The following is an 11,138-nucleotide window of genomic DNA, read 5'->3' as shown; positions in this document are numbered from 1 at the left end:
ACGCGCTATCTCAGAGTTTAGGTAAAGTACACGAGTTGAATGATTTTGTAACATTTTTGCTAATCATATATAATTTAGATTGTATGATGGATGATGGAAAGAGTAATTAAATTTTTTGGTAAAAATATTTGAATATTTTACACAGCAATTTATTAGAACATTTTAAAAATTCTTTTACTCCATATCAAAATGATTTTCTACTTGATAAATGAACAACAGCAAATGAACAGTTAAAAATCTGTAAATTAAGGTAGTGATTTATCTGAGGAACATTCAGTAACTTTGCTTTTTTTATAAATGACCTTTCTAACTGTCTGAAATCCTCATCTGTTTTCTGATGGCTTTAAGACATTTTTAAGGTAACTTAAGATCAAAAGAATTATTATCTATTACTACCCTATTGTTGTTAATCTGTTATATCTTAATTGTTCCACCTAGTCATAGGTAACAATTTTTGTGTACTAATACGATTATACAGACATAGCCTGTATTGATACCATGTATTAGCTCAAAAGTGTAGTGACATAATATATCTGTAGTAGGTGAAACAGTGTGCTAGCATTAGGTACACCAAGTGACATCTAAGTGGTTGACACGAATTTTGCCTGTTTTTACACCACACCATTTTAATTTCTTTTAAAAATATGGTATTAAATAGAACTGATACAAGTATTTGCAGTAGAGCCATATTATATCAACCTTGACCACTCATACCACTCTTAAGCACTTAGACTGTAAATTTATGGTTAATAATGAAGTCATTTATGACATAAATAATCTATACTTTGTGCTCTATTTACACCCAGACTTATTGACCAAGTTTTATCCAAACTAACTTGGTTTCTAACCCTCATATTCACTTTCTTTTTGTCATCTATGCCCCAGTAATTTCTGAATTATGAAAAAGGTTACGTTGACGACTGTTGACGAAATCACCAATACTTGTTTTGAACCTGCTAACAAGTAGGTAAAATGTGATTCAAGACATGGTAAATACATGGCTTGCTATATGTTGTACAGGCGGGTATTTTATTTATTTAACTACTTTGCAAATACAAATATTATTTGTAGCAAGTCAAAAATATGTAGTATATAAAAAAGGAATGTAAAACACAGACACAGATTAACAGAGAGTGATATTGTTGAAGCCTGAGCAAAATTCAATCTTATGTATTTCAAGGTTCAACTCTTATGTATTTCATAGTGTCAAGAGTCTGTACTATATATTTAGTACACTGATATATAGCAGAAGGTATGGAACTCTCAAGCTCATGAAGGATTGGCTGCTTTAGAGAGATTGTGAAGAAGTTGATGAATCTAAATATAAGAATTACTTGTTTTAAAATATAAATAAATAGCAAAAATATAGCTAGACAGAAATGTCTACAAAGGGATTCCTGATCGAATAGAAAGGCATATGAAGAACTCAGAAAAGATGCAAAGAAAATATGCAGAAGGAAAAAGAGAGAAATGTTGAATAGAAAAATACAACAAATTACAGATTATAATAACAGAAGAGAGGCTAGAAAATTTTACAAGGAAATCAAGCAATGCACCCAAGGATACAAAACAAGATCAACAGTTTGCAAGGACAAAAATGGGGCAATTATCAGCGAGAAAGAGGAAATAATGAAAAGGTGGAAGGAGCATTTTCAAGAGCTGTTAAACCCAGAAAAAGAACAAAACGAAGATGAAGAGATAATTCACCACACAGCAGAACAACTAGTTGAGCAACCAACATTGGAAGAAACGATAAACGTCATAAAACATCTAAAAAATAACAAAGCACCTGGCACAGATGGAATAACTGCAGAACTGATAAAGAATGGTGGACATGCGCTATGGAGGCGTATCCATAAACTAATCGACCGCATATGGACACTAGAAGTCATCCCAGAAGATTGGAAAGTGGGAATCATACTTCCTATGTACAAAGGGGGAGACAAACGACTCTGTAAAAATTATAGGGGCATAACAGTTTTAAATGTCATCTATAAGATATTATCAGGAATTATATATAGCCGCCTGGAATCGTTTTCGGAGGAGATTATTGGTGAATACCAATGTGGCTTCAGACCAAAGAGGTCAACTATAGACCAAATACATATGTTAAGAGGTATACATGAAAAATGTGTTGAATATAACATACCTATTTACAACTTGTATATCGATTTCAAATAGGCGTTTGATGGAGTAGACAAAAGATGTTAAAGCAACTATGTTAGGGATACCCAATAAGTTGGTTAAACTTATACGAATGACTCTGGAGGTTTCCAAAGCTATGGTGAGAATAGATGGAAATATGACGCAGGCCTTTGATATTGAAAATGGAGTTAGACAAGGGGATGTCTTATCAACAACACTTTTTAATCTAACTTTAGAAGCTGTTGTTAGAAAACTGGATATAAACGGCTGTATTAATACAAGATCTATGCAAATATGCGCATATGCGGATGATGTTGCCATAATAAGCCGCAACAAAAGGGTATTAAGCGAAAAAGTTATAGAACTGAAACGAGAAGCTGCTACGTTTGGTCTATATATATATATAAATGAAAGCAAAACAAAATATATGGAGTGCACTTTTCCCTACCTAGGCTCAATTATAAATGACAACAACAACATCAGTCAAGAAATACAAGCACGGATTCTTAGCAGTAATAAGTGCTTTTATGCATACAAAGACTTAATGAAAAGTAAGTTACTGAATCGTGAGTCTAAGCTGAGAATCTACAAAACAGTAATTAGACCAGTGGTCACATATGGATGTGAAACGTGGACCCTCTCAACCACTGATGAAAATCAACTGAGAATATTTGAGCCCAAAATACTAAGGAAGATATTTGGACCAACCCAATGCAGCGATAGTTCGTGGAGAATTAAAATGAACCACGAGCTGGATGAACTAATGCAGAGCGCAGATATTGTCAGATTTGTAAAATCACGAAGACTAAACTGGCTTGGTCACCTAGAAAGAATGCCAGATAATCGAGCTGTAAAAGTAGTCCAGAGATGGAAGCCCCAAGGAAACAGAACAAGAGGAAGGCCCCGTAAAAGATGGATAGATGACGTAGAGAGGGATCTTAAAACCATGAACATCAGGCAGTGGCGAAGGAAAGTATCCGACAGGGCAGAATGGAAGAACATTGTTAAGCAGGCCAAGACTCACAAAGGGTTGTAGCGCCATTAGAAGAAGAAAAAGAAGACTTGTTTTAAGACCAAAAACTCCTTTCTATTTTTTTTATAGTTTTCTCATTACATTCCTGTGAAACAACAGAATTTAAATGTAATATCTAATTGGTGCCAGGTAAATAAAATGTTTTTAAATATTGTAAAATGTTCAGTCATGACTCACAAGTAATAAAAAAACTTCATTGGAGGTAGAGATTTTATTCTAGAAATTTTGAATTTTATTGAATGAATGAGAATTATATTAAATTTTAAATATATTTTTTAAACAATATAAAATTCTATTTTTATAGCCTCTTTAAAAAATTCCCCAAGCTTACATCTAGCTTTGTTTTAAAAAATATTTGGATTAAAAACACATCAGTATCAGATAGAGGTGTAATTTTTGTAAAATTGTATACGAATTTTAAATAATATGATTTCTATTGATATATTTATTATTATATATAATTATTTTATTTGTTTTCAGTAATTGTCACAGAAAAGACCAGTATTTTATTGAAATATATGCAACAACATTGGGATAAAAAATATGTAAGTAGTTCTATTTTTGGTTTTAGGAAGTATTTAGGTTTTTAGGACCCCTGCAGAGGCTATTTTAAGGAGTTCCTATCACTTCTTTCTATCTCGTGCTAGGTTTTTCCAATCATTAACTTTTTGAATCTACTCTAGGTCATGTAATGAGAAATCAAGAACGTTACGGCCTTCTCCAGCTGATTCTCCAAGGGAAAGTAAATGGTAAGAGAGGACCGGGAAGAAGACGCATTTCCTGGCTTCAAAATTTGCGAAAGTGGTATAACACGACTACCACTGAACTGTTCCGCGCTGCAATAAGCAAAGTGAAGATAGCCATGATGATCGCCAACGTCCGGAACGGATAGGCACTTTAAGAAGAAAGAACTTTTTGAAGTTTTGTCTTCTTATACCGATTTTCAGTCAGCTTGCGTTTCAATAATTTACTAAACATTCTCCCTTCTAGCAAAGGGCATACAGACATACTTGATACATACCCAAGCCATCTCAATCTTTAAACTTTCGCAAGGGTTGTTATTTTTGGTTACTGATAGTACCACTATAGCCATTTTCATAGAGTTTGTTATTAATCCAGTGATAGAGAGGTTTTCTAATTTAGTTATAATCAGTAGCAGCTCCTCTACAAACTTTCTAATAATATCCACACTAAAGTCATCACAGCCTGAGAATTTTCCTTTTTTTTTAGTTTTCTTATGGTCTCTCGAATATGGTTTTCCGGGACTTGTTGTCACTCTAATCTGTATTTTCTTGGCTCTATATTTACTGGAGGTGGTATGTTATTTGCTAGAGATTTTCCTACATGTGCAAAGTACTGATTTAATTATTAGATATGTCCTCAGCTATATTGAATGTACAATTATGATATTGTAACTAATGAATTGTTACTTTCTTTTTTATATGTTTTGAGTTGTGGATAATATATGATTTGATATTAACCATATTTTCTGCTGTTGTTTTGTGCCTCTGATAGTTTATTTCAAAAATAATCTTTGTTTGCTGTAGCCACTGCATAAATTAACTCTTTATGTGCTGTAACGTAGTATTTGGAAACTGTTTATGCCTTCTATAATGGAAACCCTGTTTTTAAATAAGGTTATGTGATGTAATATTAAACCAAGCTCCACTGTTTTGTCGAAAACGGTTTTTTATTGTTTTTGTACGAAGTTTATTTGAACAAATATTTACTTAACATTTACAGGTTAAATACTTAGTTGATAATTTTTATTTTGAAGGTTTTTTGAAAACAATTTCCGTATTGGAAATCGAAACGTCAAAAATGTAATTCTCGTTACAAATGGTTGTGGTTTAATCACATGTAAAATAAAACGTAACAAAGACATTGAATCTATTTTTAATTCTAACTTATTTTGGTGTTTATAGAACTCGAAGAAAAGAGATATCAGTCCGCCATCACACGAGCCCAGCAGGAAAAAAACAAGGACGGACACGACCAGGGATAATTCACGGGACTATGCGATGAGCATTAATGACTTTTGAATCTGTATTTATTATAATGTGTACATATAAACGTATTTCAAATAATGTAATTCCATATATTATATTTCATATTTGGATTTGATCGTGAACATCTTTTTGTATAGCAAACGCAGAGATGTGATCCAATTAGCACAAAACTGTAGTGTCTCTCTCGGTTTTAAAGTGTTTAAAACTGATTTGGCTTGATGGCCCAGCGGGTAGCGACTCATTTCAACTTAAGTAATTTACTAGGTTTATGGTCCGAGAAATACGCTAACCAGAGAAAAATTTCACAAGAGTCTGTAGATGGATAAGTAGTACGGTGAGAGATAGGGTCTCGCGGATCGCTGATTGATAATAAGTATTTTCTGAACCGAAATATACATATAAAAGTGTAATTAAAGTTGTCTAATTCACCAAATTGCAACGATAACATTAGAGGTGGACTAAATCGTTCCTTCAGTTCAAAGGATTCCATTGTATCGATTCAAATTATTAGTTTTATCAATTCTATACCTAGCCAACACTATTGATTACTGAATGATATAAAATATTTTATTTTAAATTATAAAAATACTTTCTGAATTGATTTCTTTGATAAACTGAAATATTGTTGCTAAATAGAAATCTTTCAGATCAAACTTACCTCCGGATATCATTATCTTTTATAAAACCAGCGTTGATGTGATCTGTGCTTCTTACGATATGGGTATTACATTTTTTATAATAGTTTATCAGTAATTAAATTATATACTAAAAAAAAGAGAAAAGGATCCAATTTAAAAAATTTTGAATAAGAAATATGCGATCCCTTGTTTTTTAACTTCTGGAGCGTGTTTTATAATAGAATAAAAAACAACAATACATTGAACAAAGTCTAAATTTTACTATTACTCAAGTGATTGTCAATCGGACTAAAATCTGGTGAGTTTTGAGGCCATTGAAGGCATAGTTTGGCTCTAGTTCAGTTTCCAATATATGATGAAGCAATTTTCTGCAGTTTTGCGAGTTTACCTAGTTTTATATCGACACAAGGAATTCGCCACCTTTAAAGCAAGACGAGCAGCTCTAGAACATCTCCAACAGAAGTTTAACTGTGTGATACCTATGAGCTGTTGTTGTTTTTTGTCGTCACATACTCTAACAAAATGATGTTGGTATTTTTGTGCTAAAAATGGCTCTCAATTCGGATATTTTTTGACTAATCGAATCTTTTCTTCATTATGGCAGCTATTAATGATTGTTTTTTTGCAATCTCTAAGTCGTTTTCGTATAGGTAGTATTGATGAACAATAATTCCAGCGTGTACTAAGTTTTGTTAAAGTTGTTAGCTTATATTCCTTGGTTTAATTCAGTTTTCCTCATTAAAAATAACCTCATCCTTTGCTGTTGCCTTTCTCTTCCTACATTTCCCTTTTATGTTTACTTAACTCGAGACAGTATCTTTTTATTGTTTCAAAATCTTGTTTGCACCTCCCAAATTTACACTACACACTTAGACAATATCTCTTTGACTGACAGATTATCTATTTTTAAAAATAAGAAGCAAATAAAGCATTAGTTTCAGGTTATTTGCATGCTTCATAACTCACTTACTGTCAAAACTTGTCACTACTTTCACATAAAAGAGTTGACAACTGCATTCTTTGATTTTAAACAGTCCTATGACTCAATAAAGAGAAGCTAGTTATATAACATCTTGGAAAACTTCAACACCCGCTCGAAATATATGACACTAGTAGAGGCATCGATGGACTCAACAACAGCAATGATCCGCATACAGAATGAACTTACTGAAAGCTTTGAAATAGTCCAAAAACAAGGCGATGGAGTGGCCTCAACACGGAACATACAAAAGATAAAAACACTAACTCAAACAAGAGCGAAGAGAAAAAAGAAATCCAAAAAAGAAAAATGAAGAGCAGCAAAGACTATTTTTTATCAAATGACATGTTCCCCTCCAAATCCGTAAATTGGAAATCAAAGATTAAAGTCTAAAACAGTTGTATGTTGTGAATGTATAAAATGATCTACTGCACATACACCAAGTGGCGAATTTCGAAGCAGTAGAGAGATTTGTATACTTGGGCTCACTAATAAACAATAATGGCGATTGCTCCTCATAAATCAAGCGTGGACAAGCAATGACCCGAACCGTAACAGCTAAATTAATTAAAATATGGAAAGACCGAACAATAACAAAGAAATACTTAACTTATGTTGGTCAATGCCCTTATGTTTCGTATTGCTACATACGCTGCTGAAACATTGAGTCTCAAAAAAATCGATAGAAGTACTGCAAGCCAAACTGATGCCGACTATCAGAGATTTGTTTTAAAGGGGGTGCTGAACAATTAATCTTCCAGCAGAATGGAGCGCCCTGTTATACGGCCAAGACTTCCGTGGAATGGTTGAGAAACTTTGACGTTACTGTCCTGCGTCCTGCCTTGGCCTCGAAATAGAACCGATCTAAACCCAATAGAAAGTCTATGGTCAAGGCTGAAAATGTTAGTATCACGCCGAAAACAAGAGAGGACTGATGGAAGCCATTATTCAAAACTGGTTTAGTTATTACACCAGATGATTTGGCTCGTTTCGTAAACTCCAAGCCCCGCAGAATCGAGTCTGTTCTAAAAAATAAAGATTATCCCACCAAATACTTATTTTCTTTTTAATAACTATTGTGACAAGTAGATAGAAAGCCACTTTAGTCCACTTTGTTGACCCCGCATCAATTAATTTTTGGTGGAGGCGCGTATTATGTCACATTTTATGTCAAATGTCACGTTTGATATCACTCTGAGATAGCGCGTCACGTAAATGTTATATAAAACATGCAATAAAATTATAAATAATCTTTTAAATAAGAGTCGTATGAAAAAGAGGAATGTTAATGGCTAACAAAACTAACTAATTTTTGTGAAGTTTTCAGAATTTTGGCCACTAGTGTATATCCATTTCCGCGTCTTATATCCTCGCAACTTCGATAAATTGCCCACTATGCTTTTTTTGGCTTTCTTATTATCTCTGAGCAGACAGTGAAGCGTGAAAGTTCAAATTAAGGTTTAGTCATTTTTAGGTTAGGCCTGGAAAGTGTTTTTTTTTTTCGATTATCTCGATTTCATTTGATACATACTTTGAGTGGCGGCTTTACTAATTTTGCATCAAGCATGATGCAGTCCAGTCAATATGACTATACTTGGATATAAGAGCAATGAATGAGGAGATCGTACAAACTACTATGTTGTTTCACTTTTTCGCATCAAGTTCCTATCCCAAACTTCTATTTCAAAACTTTCTGTTAGCTCTTGTTATATAAACAAGTACAATAACGTTCGTGTGATTACAGAGAGATTGATCATTATACTTTGTGTGATAAAACGTTCTGCGTTTGCTATAATAATAATGTATTTAGATGTCTGAAACTGAAATGGATATACAATCCAGCTGGCATCTACCTGATATTTTGTTTATAACCTGAGATCTGATAAATAGCACAAATATCATTCATTTTTGTAAATATACCATAGCATTTTTTACTTGTACATTTAAAATCGAACTGATTAATATCATTCCAAAAAATTAACAAAAAAGATGTTCTACTTCAAAGTTCATGTACAGTTTCATAATAGAAGGAAAGCAAACAGTTCATCAAAGATATCCATAGTTATAAAAGAGACACATTCTTAATTTTTGTATTTGTTCGGGGGATACGTCTATTGATAATGTGCTTCCAAAAAAAACGTGGGAGTGGTATACAAACAATTTGGAATTTTCCGCTGGTGGATATTTACATGTTTTGTTCAAGTTAATAGTTATACCCATTGTGCAACTTTCTTATCGCGTATGACGTCAGATTCGATCAATATAGAAATGTTTTTCTGTCCCCTTTTTAAAATTATATAGGTTAGAATATGAAATCAATGACTAGCAGTGAGTTTATACTTACAAATTATACCAGAAATGTCTAATGCCATTCACCACTTTTTGTATACTGATCAGAAGAGTAGGCCACTTTGAAATTGTGATGTTTTTGTTATTTTCTATTTTTAAGTATACATTTGAAAGACCAAATTGATAATTCTATAACACGAATGCTAAATGAAACATAAAATATTGAATCAGAAAGAAAAATAATAAAGTTTATATTAATTAGAAAATTTATTCAATAATAATTTGCCTTTCTGTGCTTTACTTCGTGAGGATTTCACTGCTGGTGCGTTCCTAACTGCTTGATATTTAAGAGGAATACATTTAATTAAATGAGCACATTATGATCGACGTTATGCTGTGCCTGCAATAGCAACTCTACCAACTCATGGACAGTTGGTGTATGTCTGCGTCCAGTTAATCCTAGAGATATTCTATGAGACTAGGTGCTAGTAAATTTAAGTGTTTAATGCTTAATTTAAAGAATTCTCGCTACATGAGGGCTCAGTTGATCTAACATGGGCATGGGAAGGGACCATGCTAGTCGAAGGCGAGCATGAGAGGCGTAATACGATCTTATAAAATTTCCCTAATGTATCAAGGAAGCCATTCTACATGAATACTGACATTAGTCGTTTTTTGTAAGCATAGTTTTCTTATCGCGGGCTACGGACGGAGCTGTGCACGGCGGTGGATCGCACAGAGGTGTAAAAAATAAAACCGACTGTAACGACAGTGATATCTTGCATGATACGAATAACACGACAGTCTGAGAAAATTTTCAAAGATATGGTAAGATATGGTCGGTTGGCTAGGTGACAATTGTTCAGTAATTTCTACCGTAGAAAACTGATAAAACGATAAAAAAAACCGCAATATACGAATATGATATTACATGAAAGGTAAATTCAAAAACAAATTAAGCAGCATCTACTAATGCAGTGGTTTTTGAAGTGCAGACATCACAATTTCTATTTACTATTACAAGAATGTTTGTTATAATGGAATATGGAGGTACAAATATAATTTTGAGTTATATAACGTGTACAAACATGAAAACCAAATTAAGATTTTGGTATAGCAACCAAGGTGGGTAGAAAGAAATATAGAGAAAGTTCTACTCGTAAAAACAATCGGTACAAATTGCAAAATCCAATCTCATAAAAGGTAAAGAGTAAGGTAAGAGTGGTAAGAGAAGGTAAATGCTGAGGAGTATTGACTCCTAGAACATTTCAGTGACTTTTCACATGATGTCAGTGACGAATGTACATTAACTCCGAAGCCAATAATCCTTGATCATACAGGCGTGATGTCAGGTTATAGGTTAAGATCAATTTCATGGTTTTTTTTACCGATAGTAACATAGCCTGTAAGGTAATATTTAAACTAAATTATGTTGCAATATGTCTATTGTACATTTACAATGCTAATCAAAACACATTTTAAAATTACAAACGCAGAAAAAAAACAACAAATTATGGGTGCGTTCAAACGACCTGGACAGCTGACTAAACCGCCAGCGCAAGCCTCTCTTAAATTTACGTACTTTATTTCCTCTGGATGACTTAGTACGTAATAATGAGTTTTAATTTTTGAAGAGTTTTTAATTAAAAATTTCGATTGATCTAAAAAATGGATTTACAATGGAATAATGAAAGTACAGTGTGATACTGAAGCAGAATATTTATTTATAGAAGTATTTATGTAAATATTGTGGCTAGATTCGTCGAAGCATCAAACAAAATAAAATGTCAAGGCAGATGCGTTCAGAAGTTTTTGTCTGCTGGATCTAAGCCGCTGGTTACAACCACTAAGCCGCTGACATCGTCTGAACCCTATAGTAATGAGAGAGAGATTATCGAGAAATGATCGGTTGTTGAAATTTTACCGCGAATCTCTTTCCTCTGATTGTTGTAGTTCAAATGAACCTTAAAGGCCATATACTATTGTAACTAACGAAATCTTCCAAGTTGACCACTTTGGATACATCCATTAAATAAAATATTCCC

At 33.2% G+C, this 11,138-nt stretch overlaps 1 long non-coding RNA gene across 1 annotated transcript; it reads left to right on the top strand.

The window, feature by feature from the left end:
- Nucleotides 1-3,648: 3,648 nt before the first annotated feature.
- On the top strand, nt 3,649-7,759 carry LOC140432079 (uncharacterized). Its single transcript, XR_011949761.1, has 2 exons — nt 3,649-3,723; nt 5,104-7,759. It is a non-coding gene; the product is annotated as an uncharacterized lncRNA (long non-coding RNA).
- Nucleotides 7,760-11,138: the final 3,379 nt, after the last annotated feature.

Source organism: Diabrotica undecimpunctata, unplaced genomic scaffold, assembly GCF_040954645.1.
Source record: "Diabrotica undecimpunctata isolate CICGRU unplaced genomic scaffold, icDiaUnde3 ctg00002775.1, whole genome shotgun sequence".
NCBI lineage: Eukaryota > Metazoa > Arthropoda > Insecta > Coleoptera > Chrysomelidae > Diabrotica > Diabrotica undecimpunctata.
The sequence above is the reverse complement of the archived record's forward strand: the minus strand, read 5'-3'. Positions and strand labels throughout refer to the sequence as shown.